Below are 24,182 nucleotides of genomic sequence, written 5' to 3'. Positions count from 1 at the left end.
TATGCAGATTAAATTTGTCTAGATTCAGCTTCCAGCATTGGGTCTTGTTGTGCCTTTCTTTGCTAGATTGAAGAGCCCATAATCAAATATTTGTAGGGTGTTATGAAGTCATACTTTAACCTTCTCTTTGTTAAGCTAAACAGTATGAGCTCCTTGCGTCTATCACTATAGGGCATATTTTCTAATCCTTTAATAATTTTCGTGGCTCTTCTCTGAACCCTCTCCAATTTATCAAAATTCTTCTTGAAATGTGGGAACCAGAACTGGGCACAGTATTCTAGCAGCAGTTGCACCTTTTTACTCCTACTTGAGATTCCCCTGTTTACGCATCCAAGAATTGCATTAGTCCTCTTGGCCACCGCATCATAGCTGATTATCCACCACAACCCCCAATTTTTTTTTAAGAGTTACTGCTCCCCAGGATGGAATCCCCCATTCTATAACTATGGCCTATATTATTTATTCTTAGATATATACATTTATATGTAGCCATACTAGAATGCATATTGTTTGCTTGCACCCAGCTTACCAAGCAAATCAGGTTGTTCTCTATCGGTGACCTGTCTTCTTCATTATTTAACACTCCCCCAATTTTTATGTCATCTGCAAACTTTTATCAGCGAGGATTCTATCAAGGTCACTAATAAAAATGTTAACTATCATAGGGCCAAGAATTGATCTCTGAGGGGCCACACTAGAAAAAACACCTGCTTGATGATGATTCCCCATTTACAGTTACATTTTGAAAATGGTTAGCCAGTTTTTAATTGATTTAATATGGCCATTTTAATTTTATAACATCCTAGGTTTTTACTCAAAATGTCTTGCAATACCAGTCAAACACCTTCCAGAAATCTAAGTATATTATGTCAACATTGCTACCTTTACCAACCAAACTTTTAATCTCATCCAAAAAAGAGATCAAGATAATTTGACAAGATCTATCTGTAATACAAGCACTTTGGTATTGTTTATTTCCTTATTGAGAAGTGTTTCTTGTTGTTTTCTGTAAATACCTGGGACATCTTGTGATAAGACAACTAGAATGCGACATTGCTGTTATTTCTAAAAGGCTCTTGAAGCTAACAGGCCAAATTCTTTCCTCATTTAATTCCCAGGCAGTCCCAGTGACTTCAGTGTGGTTAATGAGTACAAATAAGGACAAAATTGACCCCATGTGTGTAATTAAGCTATCGCCAAGCAGGTAGCGAGAGCTTTTTAAAAATGCATACAATTCTTCACAAATGAGTCCCATTATTCCTAAGCATCTGACAATGCCAGGGAGGTCATTTCAGTTGGTTAATCGTCTGGTTGTGGAAAATTGGGCTGGGTGAAACTTAACAGATTTTGAATAAGATATTTACTATGTGGAGTCAAAAATTTCAATCCTGGGTGCCTGAAATTAGCCTCTTAAATCCATTTTTAGGTGCCTACGTATACATTGTCCAGTTTCTACAAGTACTGAAAGCCCATATAACTCAGTGAAGTCAATAGGAGCTACAGGTGCTTAGCACCTTTGAAAACCAGGACTTTTTTATTTAGGAGTCTGACTTAAGACACCCAGGGCTGCAAATTTTGGTCTAGACATTGGTTTGAAGCTATTCCAAACCATCCAGTCCCTGCAAAAAAAGGTTAGAAATCTCAAGAGAGCTGGCTGTAGCTCACAAAAGCTTACGCTCAAATAAAGCTTATGCTCAAATAAATTTGTTAGTCTCTGAGGTGCCACAAGTACTCCTTTTCCACCTTAGAGACTAACAAATTTATTTGAGCATAAGCTTTCATGCCACAAGTACTCCTTTTCTTTTTTCAAGAGAGCTGGTTTTCCTTAGGAATTGTGTCTTACTTTCTGCTACTGGTGGGCCTAGAACCACTGTGAGGAAATCACCTTTGGTTCTGCAATTTGGGAGTGTGGAGGTGTGTGAAAATGAATGGAGGGGAGAGCAGGGGAAGATAACAGATTCATTTTTAGCCTTAATAAAGGTTTAGGTTGAGTTTCTTTGTTCAAAGGAGGGGCTCTTATTTTATACTGGCCCTTAGCCCAGTCCTAGAATAATTAGCTAAATGTTTTGTATCAGAAAAAATAATGTGAAGGGTGACTGTTCTGGGCTGTACAAAGCATTTTCTCATACTTCTTTCCCCATTCCTCATGAACATGAAGAGAACAGTCTGAGCAAAAGTGGTGAGAACAATAATAACAAAGGCTCCTTAGCTGTGTTGCAGGGTTTCTCTATCTAAATCAAGCAAGCTGGTGTGAGCAGCGTGCTCTGCAGATGGCTCATTAACCAGAGCAGTCAATACTGTACATCTGTGAGTGTCTGGCACACAGGTGTTTCAGCTGGTATTGCTATCCACGAGCAAGCAGAAATATTTTTTCTGGTGAAGGGAAGGGAGAGGGATCACCCACGATTGTTTCCCAGAATGGAAGAGAACAGGAAGATGGAGGTCAGCCCACCCACTGTTTACACACGTAGCCTGCCTCCCTACTAAGCCTTACTTTGCTAGGTGTAAATCAGAGGGCACAGATGCATGATTTGAGACTCTTTCCTGATTCATATTTATGGAGAGTGGAACTCACATTTTGACTTACGTGGGGTTTGTAGATGCTCAGGGAGTTGTGGGCTACAATCTACAAAGTCCCCTCCCCATCCCCTGCCCAGTCTAGCATGGAGATAGTGCCCTAACCATGGGTTGCATGCCAGCCACTTTGCACTGCTCCACAGACACAAAATGGTTCTAAACCTTGTGAATCCATACCCCTGGAGCAGCTTCTTTGCACGGAGGAATGCTCAGGTGTTCCAGTAGCAGCTGTCTCCTATGGCTGCCAGCACAGAGGGAATGGTTAGGCTTCCATGAGTCCCAGAGGTCCTTGGCTTCCACTGGCAGCTGGTACAGGTTAGAGCAGCTTTCAGGGTACTCACTGAGTGTTAGCACTTGTGATAGTTGTTTGTTGTACAGTGATCGTTACTATTCAGTATACACTGACCATCAAACAGATGAATTTGTAACATGTCTGTTCTGTTTGTTCTTGTTTCTTGCCTCCCCATTTCCAGTGCAGATTGCTGTTGGTTTCAAATCTTTGAGCAGTCCCATTTTCACAGCAATTGTAATCTGTTGTACCTTTTATTGCAATGTCTTTTAGGCTTCTCTTGTGTATTTCCATACTTATTTACCCACTTCCACTTTGCCTCTTTACTGTGAACAAGAATTACACTTTACTTGTATTGGAAGCAGCCCAATTATATTAGCACTTAACCGTTTGAGCAAGAAAGTTATTGCACACAATTATTTGGCAAATAGTCTACACTTCACAAAGATTATTCAGTGCAATTTTCTTGGCCAGATCCATCCTAGTATTATTCTATACAAGCCAGTGATGAATTTGGCCACAAGATGCCATTCTAAGGAGAACTACTACAGCTTTGGGATTTTGCCCTTTGCTAATCAATATGCTGCAGTATTTCATCTTTTAGCAGGGATTACCTTTGAATTAACACCTTAGTGTTATTGAACATGATTTGTTATATTTTGGCCTCAGTGATCTACCATATGGTGGTGTGGCTGACCAGGAGCTGTGGATCTGGATTTTATTTCTGGTTTGTCCATAGATGAGTTGAATATCCTTAGGCAAGTCATATGTTTTAACTTGTCTGTATTTCATTTCTTCTTGCTCTAAAATGTATATAAAATACTTCTTAAACTCACCAATGAGTTGTGCTGCTTAAGTCACTCCTATGGCAAATGTATTCTAAGAGTACAAGTATAGGATAACCACTTGAGAAAACATTTTCAGATCCTCATATGGAAGTCACTAAAGAAATGCAAAGTATCTTTTATTACTTATTTACAGCTCTTCCCCATTTAAAATCACTTTAAAAGTCAACATTTAAAGTTAACAAAAGCTGGATTCAGACTCTGACCTTTCAGTTTCCCAATGGTAGCTTATAGCTTCCCTTTTTTTGTTTCTTGCACTTTTATATGATTTTCCATCCACAGATCCTGCTCTCCTCTCCGTCTATGATTTTGTATGTAGACAATTATCTGCAGTGTGGAACCTTGCCAAATACATCCTGAGTATCAGTATAGGATGATCACTTCATTTCCCTCTTTGTCTGCCCTTGCAGAGAAACTGTATCCAGCAACATGCAGACAGTAAAACTCAGTCTGTAAAAAGGAGATTTTAAGACTTGGAAAAAAAACTCGAAGAATTCAAATAGCACCTGTTCAGTACTTATTATTTGTATTTACAAGAGGTTAGTGGAAGAATCAGTGCTCAAATAATTTAATAAATCTGTCTACTTAATACCACTCTTGTCACCATAGTGCTTTACACAAAATTAAAATTGACAAGTCAGTAGCTGTTTAGCCCTGTCCTCATCCCCTCCAACTTTCCTTTTCTCATAGGTTTATCTGGGGCTCACCTACTCACAACGATTCTGATCTGGTGGGGACTGCTAAGCTTGACATCATTGCTGGAGGCTCCACCTTGCCAACATATCTGGCAGGAAGCACTAACAAACAGGTGTCCACCAGATTGCTGTATTGCACATTTAGCCAACAGAAGGCTTCACAGAAAAGATGCTACTAGAAAAACATTCATGCATAAAGGAAATAAGACACCGATAGTTTCAATGGGCAAAAGTTCACAAAAGAAGAGATCTGGCAGCTGCCACCAATGTTGTCACCAGCTGCAAAGACACTTGAACCTTTCTGGAAACAACAAATGTCAGTGTTCGATCTGAACAGGTGAAATTCATCATAAACATTACCTACCAGTAGCCTTAGGATATCATTGGGGGTGTTTATGGCTAGCATAGTATCGCCTGCAATGGTGCAGATCTGTTTAGAATGCACAGGACAGTCACTGCTGAGAAATTCAGATACACAGAGCCTAGGGTTGTCAAACCGAGGATTGTCAGGGAGTTAGGCACCCAAGTCCTGTTGACATTCAGGGGGAGTCGGGTGTCTCCTTATCCTTAGACTCCTTTGAAAATCACACTAGGGTATTATTACTATTCGTATGGAGTTAGTGCCCGAGAGCCCAAGAGTACGTCGACACTGCAGAAGAAAACATGGGCACTGAGTCTCAGAGCCCAGGTCAATTAACGTGAGCTCACAAATGTTCCCCCTCAATCCTCTTGTGCAATGTGCCAGTTGTACACCAAGTTACACCAAATGAACACCTTGAAGTGATTCTGTATTTAGGTATCATACACATATATTTGATTATAGCCTGTAATAAACCTGCTCTGCACACAGTCCTGATATGAATATTGCTGAGTAAATTAGGAGCCCGTAGTAGACAAATATTAGGTCGAACTGCAGCGTGTGAGTGAATATACTATGCTGTGCAGAGAATGGTGTCCCACAAGTTTACGTGCAGGTAATATAGGGACAAGTGTGGTTAGTGCAGCCTTTTAGTTGCATGGGATTTACCCACGGGGGGAGGGATAGCTTAGTGGTTTGAGCATTGGCCTGCTAAACCCAGGGTTGTGAGTTCAATCCTTGAGGGGGCCGTTTAGGGATCTGGGGCAAAAATTGAAGATTGGTCCTGCTTTGAGAAGGGGGTTGGACTAGATGACCTTCTGAGGTCCCTTCCAACTCTGATATTCTATGATTTTATATTGTTAAGAATAGAAAACGCTGTGTACAGCTGTTTTGAACATATTTTCTATGTTGAAGAAATGTTGATATGTATTCCTGGCTTTCTCTTGTCCTGCCCCAGGACATCACTTAAGATAAAAATGTTTCATCTCAATGGATCATTTCCTGTTAAAATAGTTAAAAAAAAATAAAGGCAAAGAATTGAAGATGTACATGTCTAGGTATTTTATTTGCATATGCTTTGTAAACAAGGGTGCTCATTTAAAAAAATTGTTGGAAAGGGAGGGAGGATTCAGTATATGTTCTGCTTTTGACTTTTCTTCCCCCCCTAGCTCCCCGGAAAAAGGGAGTTTGGCTTGGATGTTTTATCTGAAGGCCTCATCATATTTTTTCCCGCTGGGTGCCTACAGTGAAAAACTATGCCATGCCCTGTAGGGATTATATTTTTTTTGGTAAATAACTCATAAGTGGCAGAACGAAATACAAGTCACCAATGTGAAACACCTTAGCAGGCTGAATCCCACCTACCATGATCCATGAGGACAGTATGTAAGTAGAGAAGATACATGGGAGAGGGGGGTAAGTGTTTCAAGTAGATGGATGGGGTTTTGAAAAATACTCAAAATACGTGTTAAAAAGTGACTAAGCAATAATCTCTCACTTGGTTTATTATTCATTTTCCTCTCTGTTCTAGCATTTTGAAGGAAATCTCTTTCAACATCATCCAATTTTCTCAGTTTAACTGAAGAAAAAAGTTGAAAATCCTACTTAATAGGGAGTTTTGATGTTTCTAAAGTTGTTGACAGTCTCTGATGTGCATGGATCCTTTGAGTGAGTCATAAAGCCCAAGCAGCTGTCTTTCTTGCCGGTTTGTAGGTGAGATTTTGTATGTACTGGCTTTACAGACCTTGAAAGCTGGCCAGGATCTTTGCCAAGGACCAATATAAATGTTGCTGTTAAAAATCTAAAAATAAAACTGCATTTAAAAAAATAGCTTAAAAATGAAATAGGGATTTTCTTCTGCAAGCAGGTGGAAGGGCATTGCTTGCAAAGACCCCCATTGCCAGTGTACTATGATGTTTCTAATGTATATGTAGCTATTCATCATACAGTATCCCAAAGTTACACACACATAAACACAGTTAACATAATTACATATGTAATTTAATATTCTATATTAACAAACTACTGTGTAACCCTTCTTTTTCCCATCAGCCCCCACCCTCTGTCACCTCTTACTGTGATTTTCTCTAATTTAGGTTCCCATTGCACCCCCTCCTAAGTCGATCTTATGCAGGGGAATGGAAGCTCTATAAGTTGAAGCTTGTGGCTCACAGAGCCTTTGCTGCCAACTGGCAGAGGGCACAGCATGTGCACAAGGTTTTATAGGGATTCCCTGGGTAGGACATATGTACGATAGCTCATTGGAGGGTGGTGTGTGAGGTTTCTGCCAAGAGCCAGTAGCCCACTAGTCATCATGATCATTGCAAAATGTGTGTATGGACAATATTTATGTATCAGTGCTGAAAATTATATTCTTATGGTCTTGGAGTTCAGGCAGATCACTAGGAGGTAGCTGACACTTATCTTCCTCTCTGGCCATTTGTGTATTTTATGCCTCACAACGTAGACCTATTTGCACACTGAGCCAGATGAAAATTAAGAGATTGTGAAATCTACAGGAGAAGAAATCTATAGCATGAAACGAACAGCAGGGCCTTCCCTGTTTATGAATATAAATGAAGGATTGGTTTGGTATGTCTCCGGGTGCAAAGAGACACATGGACCCCTTCACCTAGGATGCAAACTGAGAGTGTGCTTGTCTCATGAATGGAGGCTCAGAGCATGCCTGACTGTAAAGCACAGCACGGAGTTTGGGTGAGTGTAGTATTTGGGAATGCTTATGAAGTGTGGCTGCTTTAAGAAACCAGGAAGTGGAGTCAGGAGGAAGAAGAGGAGGGGCCCCGGTGAAGATCATGTAGAAGGGAAACCTAGAGTGGGTGCCAGTAAAGTCCTGAAATAAAGTTTGTTCTTGTTTGCATTTAAACCTGAGTGGTCTTCAAGTTATTGGGATAACACAGTGACGACAAGAATGTCGGATCCAAGAATGCCCCCGGCTACCACGCTATTCCCAGCCTCTGCGACCACACCTGCCCTATTCCTGATGCTATCGGGGGTCCCACCCTTGCCATGGAGCAGATGAGATTGCAGCACTCGATGGATACTTGATGGCAGCTGGTCTGGGAGCGGCATATGAAGCTCTCCAATATGCACTCCTATTCCATGTGCCAGGTACCAAAGACTTTTTGATCTTCTCCACTCTGGAGAAGGGCACATCATATCAGGGAGCACTAAAGGCTCTAGCAACACACTTTCACCCTACACCCAATGCTATGCTTAAATATATTACGTTTCAGCAGAGAAAACAACTCCCCGGGCAGTTGGTCCACCAGTATGTAGCCAGCCTCTGGGAACTAATAGTTACATGCAAATTTGCACCTCTAACCGATGATGATTTGGGATCAGTTTATGGAGCAGATTTTGTCCCCACACCTGTGGGAGCACCTCCTGATGGAACCAGATTCTCTGACACTCCACAGGGCAGGGGAGGTTGGCTGTCAATTTGAACTTGCAACCCAAGGGGCTCAGTCCCTTTCCCAGACCCAGACCTCTCCAGGTTCTTCTTCTTTGGAAACATCGTTCGCATCATCCACTGCTGCTGCCACCTCACTTTAGCAATTGTGGCCCAGCCCGTCACTGTCAAGGCTCTGGGAGCATCCAGCCCAGGGACAAATGTGCTGTTGATGTGGAAAACTTAACCAATTTGCCAGATGGTGTCACTCTGCCCCAGTTGTCTCCTATATGGATGACCAGGGGATGGAGGAAGATTCTATACCTGAAGGGATCAACTCTGTGACAAAAGAAGATTTTTAAAATCTGCCCCGACCATTTAGCGGGTGTGGAGATACTGCTGCTAGTGGACACTGGAGCCTGAGTAACACTCATAAACTACACAACATACCATAGATATTTTGTCTGTTTTGCTTTGTGGCCAGCACAGTTCACACTATCCAGATATGGGGCAATGTGAAAAACACTTTGCTGGGAATGGTGGATCTCCCCATGATGTATCGTCAACAAGAAGTGGGAGTGTTCCCATTTTACATGGCCCATTCTGGGGCCAACATTCTTAGGCTGGATCTGTTCTGGGCACAGGGCTTTAAAGTATTAGACTTGCAGAACACAGAAATCCACCTTGTGGGGAGCGATCAGAGAGACGTACTCCCCAAGGTCTTTTCTGAACATGGCTGTTTCCATAGCTATGAGGATCATCCATAGGTGCATCCACTGACCAACCCAATTATACAACCATTCTGCAGACCTCCCCTGGTGTTAAAGGATGGCATAGCCACAAAGATTTCTCATTTGCTCAAGGAGGACATTATAGACACAATTGACTGTAAGTGTCAAACCTTGTTGTTGCAAAAAAGAAAGAAGGGGGGCTACGCTTATGTGTGGACTTATGCCAAGTGAACAAGGCAATCATACCTGACTGCTATCTTCTACTGACTGTGGAGGAATTGGCAGATCAATGTCCTGGTTCACCTGCGTTCACTAAATTGAATCTAGACCAGGGATATCTCCTGGTATCATTAGCCCCTTACTTATGGAACCTCACTGCTTTTCTCAACCGTATAGGCCACTTGCGGTTTAAATGGATGCCTTTTGGTTTATATTTGGCTCCTAGCTGTTTCCAAAAAGTCATGGCCTCGGTGTTAGCAGGCATTCCTGGAGTGGTCATCCTGGTTCATGGATCATCTTGTTCTGACCATGATTCTTCCCTACGTGCAATAGTAACATGATTTAAGGACCACTATGTGACCCTGAACATGGAGAAATATGTTTTTCATCAGGATCAACTGGATTTTTGTAGGTCATCATCTGTCGGAGAGTGGAATCACCCCATTGCCGTTCAGTGTGGATGCCATTGTTCAACGGTCAGACCCCACGGACCAGTCAGAACTCCTATCCTGGGGCGAGAATTGTGCTTACCATTAGACTTATTGTTCCCCTTTCTTAAAGATCCCAGGAATATAGGATCATGGAAGGTTAACAACCACATATAGATGTATCAGGCACACTCGAAAGGTTACACCAATGGGACAGAGGGCTAGGGTGAAGACCCTGGTGGTGGGGCAATTGGTAAATGTACGCAAACCACATGGGGGAGGGGGTATCCAAGTTTGTGCCACAGCTTTCACTTCCAATGCAAATTATGTAGTATTTAGAAGCAGTAATATACAAATTGCACCATGGATCCCATTAGCATATCAGTAATTTAGTCTAGGTACGGGAGCCCATTACAGGTGAAGCAGGTCTGGAAAGCTCCACTACACTATCAGCAGCTAAATGGATACTGTCTGCCCTAAGTAAGGTTTTGCCTGTTCCAATAGTAGCTCTGATTTTCTTCCAACTCTGCCTCCACCAGCTGCTGGTGTCCCATGGGTGAGGCATAGACCTTTGTACTCCTGTGGGTTCTCACACTGGTGTAGCATCCAGAGGAATTACTGGAATTCTCAATGTTCAAGTTGTATAATTTGTTGTTGTATGGTTGTACAAAAACGTGTTTGGAGAGGGAACATGTAGTATTTGGGAATGGCTGCTAATGAAGTGAGGCCCCTTGAAGTAACCCTTTAAGTGAAGCCAGAAGGAGGAAGAGGAGGGGCCCTGGTGGGAGTTCTTTGGAATAGAAATCTAAAGCAGGTGCCAGTCAGACCTCTGGAATAAAGGTTGTTCTTGTTTGCATTTAAACCTGAGTGGTCTTCAAGTTATTGGGATACCACAGTGAGCAATACTTTACAAGACATAAGAGTATCTTGTTAATTAAGTCTAGGCTTTAGAATGAGTGCTATGGTTTTATTCTATATGTAACCATTTGTTTCCATTTTACTTGCTACTGCTTGAATCTCTGTGCTTTTTAAAATAAACTGATACTTGATTTCACTATAAATGTATCTAAGTGCTATGTGTTAAGCAGAGCAGTGATTTGTGATCTGAGGTGGAACTGGTAAACTAGGGTGTACTGTTTCTTTGAAAGCAGGTAATTTGAATACTGCAGGTGTCCAGTGGATTAAGGGTTGGCTGCTCCAGGGAGACCCCCAGAGGGCTCGAGGGCTGGAGCATGCCAATTGCTAACCTGTAAGGTGACAGCAGGGCCTGTGAGGGGAGAGCTTGTGTTGCCTGTGGCCCGTGGAGTTGGGAATCTGACCCAGGGGAGGCACAGACAAGGCTTCTTCAAGTTAAGGGCAGGTGGTGGTTAGGTGATTCACAACCCTGGGTACTCTGGGAAGTGTCACAAATCTCATGGAATTTTTCTTGAAATCTTCTATGAAGGGGTGAAGTATAGAAGAAGCTGTAGGATCCCCCTACTATATCCATGGATCACCACGGATCCATATGGCTCTAGGAGGATCTGTTTGAAGTGCCTTACTCTGCTCCCTTTAGCCTCTTGAATTGAACTGCTAGGGTTTTCCCTTGGAAGCTCATAAAATAGACAGGGTTCCTTTGACATGGGAACCCATGCACATTTCTTCAATGGTGCATGAAGTTATTCTATTCTATACTGATGTCTATTTGTCTGCAGCATACAGATGGGATGTGTATTGCTCCCAGCTGGAAGAAGTAGTTAAATGGTATAACTGTAATTATCTTAATGGTTCAAGGTCTCCTCCAAAGGCTGAGTTTTAGAAGGTCTCTGTATTTGAGGTCTTTCTTTGCTTTTGTTAATGAGGCTAAAATTATCCTTGGTTGTATTTTTCTTTTTTTTTTTTTTTGGTTACAGTTCAGTTTTATTTGTAAATATTGCACACTTTAAAAAAGCTACTCATAGTTTAAATGCCAGGTGTTAAGTAATGTTCAGGGACAATATTCTGAAATTGGAAGAACTTCAATTATTTGATTTATCGTGCAGCTTGAATTACGGAACTCAGTGTGCCTGAGGCTCATTTACATTAAGGGCCAGATTTTTAAAGGTATTTAGACACCTAAAGATGCAGATAGGTGCAGAGTGGGATTTTTAAAAAAACCCTGAGCATTGAGTTCCATGGGAGTGAGGTGCTTATGTGTTTTTTTTAATCCCCTTTGCTTCGTTAGGAACTGACACTCCTTTGGAAATGTGGCCTGAGGAGTCCTTTACACCACTGTGGCAGCATCAGAGTAGCCCTACCATGAATGTACAATGTAGTGTAAAAGGGCCTTAGTGGAAATGAGAATCAGGTCCAGATATGTCTTCACAGGTTTTTGCCATTCAATTATTAGGGTTTTTAATATACAGTTGAATGTCTCCTACATATATCAGTAGTTAATGGATGTCAAATCCTTTCTCAGTACCCCTGGTATTTCTGTTCTGCTCCACATAGGGAGATGGCTAGAGGTTCAAAAGCCTGTGCAAAAAAGGATAGGAGAGAGAGGACATCCTTGTCAAGTGCCTCTTAGTAAAATAACCAGAGAAGACAGTAAGCCATTCATAAGGATTAAGGCTAATGGGTGAAAGTAAATTGTTTTAATTAGGTTTCTGAGTTTTAATCCAAAACAAAACTCACTAAGGGCATATTATAGATAGCAGCATTTGATCCTGCAGAATCAAATGCATTTTCAGCATCTCGAGAAACAGCAGCAATTGGATCGTCATCATCTCTCACTTCTCATAATATATGTAGCACTCCTCTTAAATTACCAGCTGCCTCTCTGCCTGGCATGAAACTGCCTTGATCTTGATTTACAATGGTGGTAATGCTCTTGTTTAGTCTTGCGGTTAGCAGTTTAGTAAATATTTTTAAGACCACATTTAGCAAAGATATAAGATGATAGTTACTACATTTTACTGAGGCGTCCTCAAGTTTAACATTAAGAGTCTTTGCTTCTCTCTTCATTGTTGGTGGGGTTTCCTCTTTACCTATTTCATAAAAGATATTTTGAAAGCACCACATTGGGATAAAATATCAATGTGGAGTGTATAAAACTCCTCCTTGTGCTGGCCATCTTCTCCAGCACAATCTATTATAGGTGCTCTATTGCATCATATCATATCATTCAGTATATTCTCTTGTAGGCCATGTTTTATCTTCTCTAAAAGTTTTGGCAAAGTGATGACAGAAAAGAACGTCTTGAACTGAGTTTAGGTCCACAGTGTGGCTGAACAGGTAAGGGCCTCAGAAGCCTTCTCCACCTTTGTCCCCCTTTGCAGGGCCAGCCACAATGAGGCCCTGGAGCAGAGTCACTGGTCCTTGTTAGTACAGCCAATGGTGCTGGTGTCTCCAAAGGGGGTAGGCCTGAGTGAGGACAAGATCATGATCCTGTCCCTCTTCCACACTAGCCATCAATGCTGGCCAGATACAGTGGGGAACACACATTTTCCCTGTTTAAAGAGTTACAGGGTGGCCATTGAAATGTGCAATACATAGGATCTAAGGAAGAATTCTGACTAATCTGTTCACCTGCTGTTGCAATGCATTGAGTCAACGGATGTTTCAGTTTTGGCACTCTGTTAACAAAAAATAAAATGTGGATGGCTGTGGCTTCTGGCAGCTGGTGGCTGATGCTAATCCATATGGCAGATGCCTAGCCATATTTTTCCCATTTTCTCATTTTTCTAAAAAGCCCGTTGCAAAACTTTGTTGAGGAATGAAAAGAACCACTTGGCATACACTTGAGAGTTGTGAGGGTAAGGAAGATCAACCTGGCTGGGAACAATTGTCCAGACACTGATTACACGTTCAATAGCAAGCAGTGAGATACCCTAAACAAAAGTAGCAGTAGCAAGGTCATTTATCAGCACACATTGCTGTGTATCTGAAAAGTAGCAACTATTATATATATCCTGTATGAGTGTGTGGGCACATATTTAACAAGGTCTGGGTTCTGCTGCAAATTCCATGGCTGCCTAAAGCACGGGGCACTGAATACATTGAATTAACTGGAGAGACTGTCAGAAAATTTTTGAAATTTTCAATTTATTTCTGTTTTGCAGGATCTGAAATGGACCCATTCTTATGCAAAGTTTTCCAATGTATAATTTACATATGTGTGTGAGTATATGCGTGCATGCATACAGACACACAAATATCTGGGTTTCAGTAAATGAAAAGAATTTGAAAATTATATCAAAAAGATTTTGGAAAACTTTTTGTTAAAAATGGGTTAAAACATTGTGGAAAATTTCTCGTAAAACAGAAAGTTTCAATAATGTCAAAACATTTACACAAAAAGTTGGGGCTTTAAAAAAGGCCATTTTTCATATGAAATACGTCAATCTGCTCCAATTAATGGCATATATTTTTGACCAACTATATTTCCGGTCAAAGTTCAAAAAAGACACAAAAAGTTCAATAAAAATTCATGGAAATTTCCCCCTGTCCCCCCTCAGCTGTAGTGGACGCATACATGTTCCCCAGATTTATAAATACAGTATGTACCCCCACCTGCTGGAGGAAGAGATGGACATAAAACCACGGGAAGTAAAGAGTAGTTGGCAGAGTATCTGAGCACTTTTGATAGGACAGCAAGGTAAGCACAAGCCAGAGACATCCTACTCAGAGAGAAGGGCAGCAGCAGCTGTATGAAAGGCAGTTTTTTCAGAGGGAGACTAGGACCCTAGAGGGCTCTTTGGAGGACTTTGACCTTGTCACCATTGCCCGTCATCTTAAGGATATTAATTATTATTATTATTATTGTAGTACCTAGTTATGCTTTGCACTGCATAAACACATAGTAAGGAACATCCCCATCCCAAAGACCTTGAAGTCTAATAGATAAGACAGGCAAAGAATGGGGAAAAGAAAGCATTTTATAGATGGTGTGGTGAGGCACAAAGAGGTTATGTGACTTATTTGGTCATGGACAAGCACAGAGTCTACCAAAGAGCTGGGGATTGATTCTGGGTCTCCTGAGTCCCAGGCTAGTGCTTAACCACAAGACCAGCGTTCCTCACCAGAATAGTCATCTGACTCTAGGGTCCCACAGATGGATGATATGTGACTGCTAGATACTATTGTTTTGCCTTCCAATAAAGAACACCTATTGCATTGGCAGCAGAAGTGAGGATTGTTTTGCATAGCTGTACAACATTGGGGCTGTGCCATTTCAAACCTTTACTCTAAGCAGATTTTGGCCTGGCCAGTACTCTAGTCACCAGTTGGAGTATTTGGTTCTCCACAGTCTGCAGACAATTTACAAAGAGGAAGAAGGATTAAATTAATCAAATAGATTGTTTAAATTGTTCACCCAGCTCTAGTGACAACCCAAATGTGAAAAATAATGTGGTTTAGTCGCAGATTTCAGGATGAGTCAGGAGTTCATCAAGATCTATTTCTGGGTCCTTTACACTGATTGTGGGTTTTTAAATATTATTTTCAGTCATCTTCATGCAAACCATCATCATTTTTTCGATGACACTTGAATTTATTTTGCTGGGGTTGGCTCAGTCACTGCACCCAACCGAAATTCAAATGTCAATGTCATGGAACATAATAAAAATCAATAATGATGAAGCATAAAATTAAATAAGTTAACTCTTCAGTTTCATATGAATCTGGCCATTACTTTGAACCATAATTTAGTAGCAGTATGATTTCTTCTTCTGATGCAACACTGAATCTGCAAGTAATAAAGTCACTTGTTATCTGAGTCATACATTAATTAATTCCAGTTTGTATTTTCAAACAAACAGCCAGGTTCTGAGAGATTTTAATGTAACCTGAGGTGGAAACAATATCTCATACTTCCGTGACAGTGAACACTGACTGTAAGAATCTTTTGCTTGCTGGAATTTAACCTTTGCTTGCTGGAATTTCTGATATAGTTTTACAGCATTTTCAAATGCTTCAAAATGCTGTTCCCAGAAATAGTTACTCAATATATGTCTCCTTGGCTAAAATGATCTATTTTTTCTGGTATATTCAGAAGCTAACTGTTCATTCTCTGAACTAGACTGGGTCATGGACCAGTATGTGGGCTTTCAAGTCTAGTGGTTAGAGCTGCAACCATTGGAGTCAGGAACCAGGAGGAGGGCTGGGACAGGACTGAGGCAGAGCTGGCGTATGGCTGGGGACAAAGCAGGAGCAGAGTTTGGGCAGGGCTGGAACAAGACTGGCACAGGAAAAAAATCAGAGATGCAGGCAAGTGCACTGAGCAGCCACTGGCCAAGTGCTACTGCTAGGCTTAAGACCAGTCCTGACAACATCACTCAATCAATCAGGAGATCTGGCCAATTAGGAGTTTCAGCTGCGGTTAACTAGCTGATACCAAGCCTAGCTGCAGGACCTCATTCCTGACAGGATCTCCCCTTCGAGGATGCTTCCTAGGGCCTGGTTTCTCCTGTAGTCCTGTAGCAGGTCCAAAGTGTAGATGTCTATAACCGGTTCCCAAGATCAGTTGTCTAGATGTAGCCTTCCCCGTCCACCAGGTACTGGGGTTTTCCCTAACTCACCAGAAATCAAGGATTTGTCGGAATAAGTATTCTTCTAGCAACCGAACGGTTGGAGTGATTCAGGAATGTAGGTTCAGTATGGGGCTTAAGGAGGGAAATGTGAAACACTGGATGGATCTTGAATGAAGTGGGTAGTAGCTGCTTAAAGACTACAGGATTGATCTGTTCCAAGATCTTGAATGGATCCAAGTACTGATGGGCAGACTGATGGGCAGGCTGATTTGTGGTTCCAAGTAGAAAGCCAGACCTTGTTCCCCACAGGTAGGCTGTGGGCTGTATGCTGGCTCTGGGCAGCATGGTTCTGGTAAGTTTCCTTCACAGACTTCAATTGTTCCTTGAGCTCTTAATGTATTTGGTGCTGGTGAGCAGCCCAGACTGCGGCAGTTGGGAATTCATGTGTACATGAGGATGAAACCAAGGGTCACAACTGCAGTTCACATAAAATGGGCTTTGTTGGATTGAGGCATGAGATGCATTATTATAAGTGAATTCTGCATAGTGAAGCAGAGAAAACCTGTTCTTCTGGTGGTAATTCAAGAAAACAGTGTATGTGCTGTATACAATCTGGTTGTGTCATTCTGTTTGCCCACTGGTCTTTGGATGGTAGGCAGATGAAGTGAGAGACTGTATGCTGAGAAGTCTGCAGAAACTCCGACATAAATGGGAGATGAACAGGGGATTGCAATCCAACATGATGCCAGTTGGTAGCCCATTATAGTGGAAGATTTTTCCAGGAAGATGTGTGCTGTTTCCAGAGCATTAGGGATGGCACAGCACAGAACAGAATGTGCCATTTTAGTTAGGAGATCAACCACAGCTAAAATCACTGTGTGCCATGAGAGTTATTTACTTGGTTGAGGAGGAATGGGCAAAGGCTGCAGAAGGCCAAGTGGTTTTGAGTGCAGGGTCTTTGTTCACTAGCAAAGGTTACAGGAACTTACATACTTCTTGAGATATGCATGTAGGCCAGGCCACCAGATTCTCCTTGATATTAGGCCCCATATCGTGGACTGGCCAAAGTGACCAGTGAGAGGCATCAGGACATGGAGTCTAGGTTGATCCTCTGGAATGTAAATACAGTCCTTGTGATAGAAGACGCCATCCTGCAGCCTGAATTTGGAGCCCAACTGGGCATATGCATTATTTAGAGTCTGACAAATCTGGGTCATGAAGGCATCTGGGGGCAGCTGAGAACAGATGGACAACATGAGATTGCTCTCAACTGACCCATTGACAAACTTGGACACCTTAAGAAACATGGAGGGAAGTTTCTCACTAGCCTCAGGGTACTCCTTTTAGCAGGACAGGGCATCTGCTTTCCCATTTTTAGCCCCTCTGTGATAAGTTACAACAAAGTCAAATCAAGCAAAAAAAAAGAGAGACTGGTGGATCTGGTGTTGATTGAAGTGCCTGGCTGTCCAGAGGTACTCTAGGTTCTTATGGTCAATGAGAACCTGGACTGGGAACCAAGGTCCCTTCTAGAGATGGTGCCATTCCTTGAATGCCACCTTGATTGCCAGTACCCCTTTGTCCCAGATGTTATCATTCTTTTCTGCTGGAGTCAGTTTACAGTAGCAAAAGGCTTAATGATGAAGTCGACTATGGGAGCTTGCTGGCTGGGACAACACTGTCCCTATGGCAACGTTTAATGTGTCATCTTCCACAGTAAATTATTTGGGTGGGTATGGGTGGATAGGGATGAGCACCATGGTGAGTGCCCTTTTCAGATAATCAAAGACAGACTGGGTTTCTGAGGTCCAGATGAACTGTGCTTCTTTTTGTAGGCGCACTGTCATAGGGGTGACCAGACTAAAAAATCCCTTGATGAGATGCTGATAGAAATTGGTGAAACCCAAGAATCATGCAGCATACATGCAGTGGTGCTGAAACTAGGAATGCTGGGCATGGTCCCACACTCCCTGGCTTGAAGTAGTAATGACAAACACCAAATATGTGGTTTCCATCATCAGCACCCCCACTATAAAAATTGTTGCAGCACTCCTGCATACATGTTTGTCATGAAAATCCTGATCCTTGGAAAAAATGAGGATATTATCAAGATAAATGACCAATTGGTTCAACATATCTCTGAATATATCATTAATGAAGTACTGAAAGGTCAGCAGAGCATTTCACAGACTGAAAGGCATGACTTTCATTTGAAATGCTCACACCTGGTACGGAAAGAAGTCTTCCACTTGCTTTCTTCTCAGATCCAAACTAAAATATAAGCTCCACAAAGGTCCAGCTTGGTGAAGATCCTGGCAAAGTGCAGTCTTTCAAAAAGCTCATTAATAAGGGGTACTGGTAACAGAACTTAACCTTATTTAATGCCTGATAGTCTACACAAGGAGACATCCTTCTTATTCACAGAACAGATCACATCCCCAGCCAGGGACAGGGGGAGGCAGAGGAACCTCTTTTGCAGGTTTTCCTTGAGCTAGATCTGGAGATCCTGTAGCTCCGGCTCTGAGAGGGAACAGATGCTCCCAAAAGGGACTTCCACTCCAGGCTGGAGGTCAATGGGGAAGTTGCAGCTGCAATGTGATGATAAGATGTAGGCCTTTTTTTCTTTTTTTTTAATCGAACACATCTTTGACAATCTGATAACTGGTGGGTACAGTCAAGGCAATTCGGAGCGTAGTGGAGGCTGCAGGGACTCTAGACTAACTCCTTCGGTCTCCGGATAACCCTATGGAGCAGGCAGAGCTGCAGAGAACTTTGGCCTGCAGCTGGGTTCCAGGAGACAAGATTGCCAGCAGCATGGCAAATATAAAACAAACTGTGCCAGTCTGCCAGTGGATACATGGGTCATGAGTGATAAGCCACGGGATATCAAGAATGACCAGGGAGTGTGGTGGACAGATCAACCTGAACTGGAGGACTTCACAGTGACCTTGAAGGGTGTTGACTTCTGTCGGGACTGTTTGGTGGGAGAGTGGGCCCAAAGAGAGGAGGAATTCGTCAATGGCCATGTTTACACTGCAATTAGACACCCGGAGCTGGCTTGGGCCAAGGGGCTGTTTAATTGTGGTGTAGATGTTTGGGCTCACTCTGGGAGCCACGGACCTCACAGGGCCCTAGAAACTGGGCTCTAGCCCAACCCCAAACATCTTTGACGCTGAGCTGGAAGTGGTAGGACTGCACAGCCTCATTCAATGCACTGTCAGCTACCAGACACTGAAATGCCACAACATACTTAGCAACTGATCAACATCCCAGCCACAGGGTCTGGAGCGAGTCTGTGCGCACACAGCCCTGGTCATCAAAAATCACTGTCATGGCTTGAACAATGTCCTCAAACTGGTTCAGGAGAGGGCTAAACTTTTCCAGGAGTGGCAAGGCCCAAGCCAACACCTCCCCAGTCAGCAGGCTGGTAAGTCCTGCCTGAGACTGGTAGGTGGGAAAGGGCTGCAGGTGCAGCAGGATTAGAAGTCAGCTCCAGTTCATAAAGCTGCAGAACTGGCTGCAGTCACTGCCAAACTTGTCCAACAGGGGAAGTTTAGGTTTTCAAGAGGGAGGCATCGTGGGTGCCATGGCCTGTGCCTTCAGCATAGCTTTCTGCACCTGCAGGGTATCTACCTGTATCTCTAGTTTTTTTAGGGTGCCCACTATTTCCAACAGGCCGATGCTGGTCTTAGCGAGATCCAGGCCAGTGACCAACTCATTCCTACTCCCCTTCTTTACCTCCCCTTTGGGGGGACTGCTCGAACTGTCTCAGACCAGGACATGGGTGGTCATGCCTAGTGGTCAGATCCATGGCAGTCCAGCACAGTGGTTGGCACTGTGGTGGTTAGAACTGGAGTCAGGAACCAGGAGCCACACCAAGGGTCAGAGCCAGAGTCAGGATCCAGGAGGAAGGCTGGGACAGCATGGAGGCAGAGCTGGAGCACAGCTTGGGACAAAGCAGGAGCAGAGCAGGGTAGGGATGGAGCAAGGCTGGGAGCAAGGCAGACGCAGGAGAGATCACAGCTGTGGGAGAATGCATTGAGCAGCTGCTGGCCAAGTGCTACTGTTGGGTTTAAGAGCAGTACTGGCAACGCCAGTCAGGCAATCTGGCCAATTAGGGGTTTCAGCTACAGTTAGCTCGTTGATCCCAGGCCTGGTTGCAGGCCCTTATTCCTGACAGGCAACTGCTGACCTTCTTATTAACCATGGAGCATTATCAGTGAAGATTCTTTAGTTGTTATTCTTTCTGTCTTTATTGAAATTATCATTTGAAATCAGGAACCCTCTGGATATGGCAATTCTGAAGTCCAAATATTTTTAGAAAATGTATCCTTAGCATAGGTACCTGCTGGGTGGGTCTTATTTGTGTGAGTGGATTTCACCATTAGTGCTTCTCTGAAGTGCTTACCCTCCTCCCTGTTGCGTGAGACTCTCCCCTTGCAGGTGTCCACGGACAGTGGTGGGGTAGTGGTAGGGTCCCCCCCCCCAGAATGCCATGCAGCTGATCATAGAAGTGGCATGTATTCGGCTCTGACCCAGAGTGACCTTTTGCATCCTTTGTCTTTTGGTAGGCTTGCCTGACCTCCTTGACTTTCATGCGGCACTGCTGTGTGTCCCTGTTGTAACCTCTGTCCATCGTGCCCTGTGCAATTTTGGCATATATATTAGCATTTCTTCTTTTTGATCGGAGTTTGGCCTGCACAGATTCTTCTCCCCATACAGCAATCAGATCCAGTGTCTCCCATTCGCTCCATGCTGGAGCTCATTTGCAATTCTGGGGGGACTTCATGGCCACCTGTGCTCGCTACGCTGACCAAACAGGAAATGAAATTCAAAAGTTCCCGGGGCTTTTCCTGTGTAACTGGCTAATGCATCGGAGTTAAGTGCTGTCCAGAGCAGTCACATTGGAGCACTCTGGGATAGCTCCTGGAGGCCAATAACGTCAATTTGAATCTGCACAACCCCAAATTCGACCCAGCAAGTTCAATTTTAAACCAAAACAATATGGCAAAATGGATAGAAATTCGTGAAATGTTTTGTGCCATAGCTACATTTTTAATGGAAAAAGAGTTTCAGCTGAAAAATTTCACCCAACTCCAACTTTAGCTCCTGTGAGGCAGTGAAGTGGGGTGCCTGATGTTGGCTTACAGTGTGGCCCTGTTCCTGAAACTACTTTCTGAGATGCCAAACTGACACACATCTGTATAGTGGCTGTATTTTTGAGTGCCCCACTGGAGTCCCCTGCAACCCTTGCCTAGTTAGTTAAGTTCAGAGAATCCTGAGGAGAATCCCTGGCACTGGATTTTACTTTTTGAAAGATTCAAATGCCCTGAACTGTGTGTTTTTTCAAAAGCGCTCAGCTTGCTATTACTTCTTCATTTGTATTCTTGCAATTGTTTAAGGCTGTTCCTTATCTGTTAACCACACCCATTTGTCAGCACTCTTTCTGAAGAAAGTAGTGCACTCAGAACTCCTAGCTGTGCACTCATGCTTAGACCACTAGGTCATTTTCTGAGACTTCAGGAATCAGGGAAAAAGGGACTTGATGGCTAAACTGATTTTGTGTTTGTTTCATAAAGTATTACCTTTAATTGTGTTTTATAAAGTATTACATCTTTCCCCACTCCCAGTGCCTTGAACTAGGAGTTCTTACACTTGGATTCCACAATTGTTCAGAGCACAGAGTGTGTTGAATTGTTTTCTGAGGTGGAGTGCCATCTATCATGTACATGTACTCAGGAGAGTATGAAGCACTGCAGTTTGACTCCATTAACTGATTGGATCATTAAATAGATGACATCACAAACCAGATCAAGACTATCTCAACCGAGGAACCCAAGTCTCGTATACATCAGCTTGTGTTGTTTAATGAGTTACATGAAAAATAAATATATTTATTATCTGTATTGCAATAATGACCATAGGCCCCCACTGGGGTCTGGGCTCCATTGTGGTAAGCACCATCCACACATATAGGAAGATATGATCCCTATTCTGAAGATCATATTTAACATTATTAAAAATGTTTCTATCAACTTGATTCTGTTGTTCAGTGTTATTTTATTGTATTGATCTGTATTCTCTGTATTGATCTATCAGTAAGCCCATCCTAACATACCTACAGTAGGACTGAAGAGAATTACTACAGAAATGTGAGACTGCCTTGTATTTTGCTAACGTTTGGGGCTTGATTCTCATTTACACTATGGCCTGACAGTGTAAAAAGGCCTTTTTGCAAAGGAAGATCAGCCCCTTATAGTCCTGTTTTAGCTTGGGTCCTGATCCTAAAAGATGCTGAGCACCCTCAACTCCGCAGTGCCTGGCAGCTTGTAGGGTCGGGCCATCAGCGTAGAAGTAGTATTTACATAGAAAGCCCTATCAGATTTGCTGGGCACAATGGTAAAAACTGTTCAGTATATCCTGTTTTTTAAATGTCAGCTTTTTTTTTTTTTTTCATAGTGGGTGGGCTGACTAAACAGAGACTTTTTTACATGGTACTTTGCTGTTTTCTAAACAGAGCAGCTATGTATGCTATCTAGTTTATATACAGCTTTTTTTTTTTAAAGCAGGGTACCCTTATAAATATGCTGGATTTAAAAGAAACTAGCTCTACAAAAAAGTGCTTTGTTTATAATATCTAAACGTTTTATTCATTTGGGGTTTTTTTTTACATATTTTATTCATTACTTTTCTGTCTGCCTCTTTCTCTGTGTTTTGAAATAATTATAGATAGGTCCTACAATACAGTAGGGCCAATGTTTTAAAAAGTTTTTGTTCTGACACATAACATGGAATGAAGCTAATCAAAACATAAGTGTTTACTTTGCACTTTTAATTGCAGTTTTTAAGATACGTATTAAACATGATTTTGGGTCTTACTATGGCATATGGCTTTAAAGCAATAAAGACAATCACTCCTAATTAGGAAGATTAGAACAAACAACCCTTCTAAAACAAATAAGTTGTACTCTTAAGATATATTGGTATATAAATACTTCCAGGATAATTCTGCCACTATGTTATTGTTTCTTTCAGGCTTGCGGGAATGCCTAGAGAAGGCCTGGTGCTGCTGCTGCTAATTTCTCTAAATGGACCAAATACAAAATGAGTATCCTTAGAAAACTGCATAGCCATTGCACTGGATAATCCCACAGGCAGCATATCAAATCAGGTTTGAGGTAATGCATGGTAGAATGTGTACTGGAATTAAGGATTTTTCTGGGCAAAACTTGTTACTATACAAAAGAACCCACATAGGCATTTGGGAGTTTGCTCCAAAATCTTCCATCAGGGATGTTGCCCATTCCCCACACTCCTGTCATGGGACTTGGAAGATCTACTGGAGATCAGAGCCTTCTGTGGGGAGAATTTGTGCCCAGAATGTTGACTCTTCTCCCTCAGATCCCTGCCAACATAGCTTCTTCTTTTTATTTTGTCTTTCAGATTTCACTTCTTCTCAGACCCTGTTTCTCTCTTTTGTTCTTATTTTCTCTTGGGGACAAATTCAGCCCGGGAACTAGCAGGCACAATTCCTGCTGTAAGCAACAGCTCCAGTGGGACTAAATTTTTCTCTCTCTCCCTTCCATCTCCTCCCCTCCCCCGGCCCCATTACAGTCAATGGTCATTTAATGCTGGATTGACAATCTGTAATATGAAAGACTGCATATGAAAGGTGCCATTCTGCACTGTTTGACGTCGATTGGGAAAGGTAGGTTGACACCACTGGAATCTAAGGGAGCCATAACCCAACAGCTATCCAACTCAGAAAATCCATCTCCACTTTCATTTCTGAAAATGACTAATTACTATAATATCCAACTGTATATTTCTCTTTATAACAGGCAGATACTTCAGTATCACTACACCAAGATATTTTACAAGGAAGCCAGTGGCTCTGGATTTCTGACTGCATTGGGCATGATCCTGAAAGGGTCTGAGCGGCCCCAACACAGAAACACAGTTAACTTGAAGCATCTGAACATTGAACTTCTTGGCGAATGCACAACATGCCTCAGGTGGCACAGGAGCAGGATTCATCACCAAATTTGGTTGGCTGTTTGGATCGTTAGTTTCCCTGGTTTGGGCCGGGTACTGACAGGGAGTGCGACATGAACGCTGATCCATGCCCGCCTTCCCCCAACATTGA

General features: G+C 42.5%; 1 long non-coding RNA gene across 1 annotated transcript in view; it reads left to right on the top strand.

Moving 5' to 3' along the window:
• LOC141985840 (uncharacterized) overlaps nt 1-23,903 on the top strand; it is a 234,348-nt gene extending 210,445 nt beyond the window's left edge. Inside the window, exons 3-4 of the long non-coding RNA XR_012639033.1 lie at nt 23,072-23,214; nt 23,878-23,903. This is a non-coding gene — a long non-coding RNA (uncharacterized LOC141985840). The remainder of the gene's footprint in view (nt 1-23,071; nt 23,215-23,877) is intronic.
• Nucleotides 23,904-24,182: the final 279 nt, after the last annotated feature.

Source organism: Natator depressus, chromosome 4 (assembly GCF_965152275.1).
Source record: "Natator depressus isolate rNatDep1 chromosome 4, rNatDep2.hap1, whole genome shotgun sequence".
Taxonomy (NCBI): Eukaryota; Metazoa; Chordata; order Testudines; family Cheloniidae; genus Natator; species Natator depressus.
This window is presented reverse-complemented; position numbering and strand designations above follow the sequence as displayed.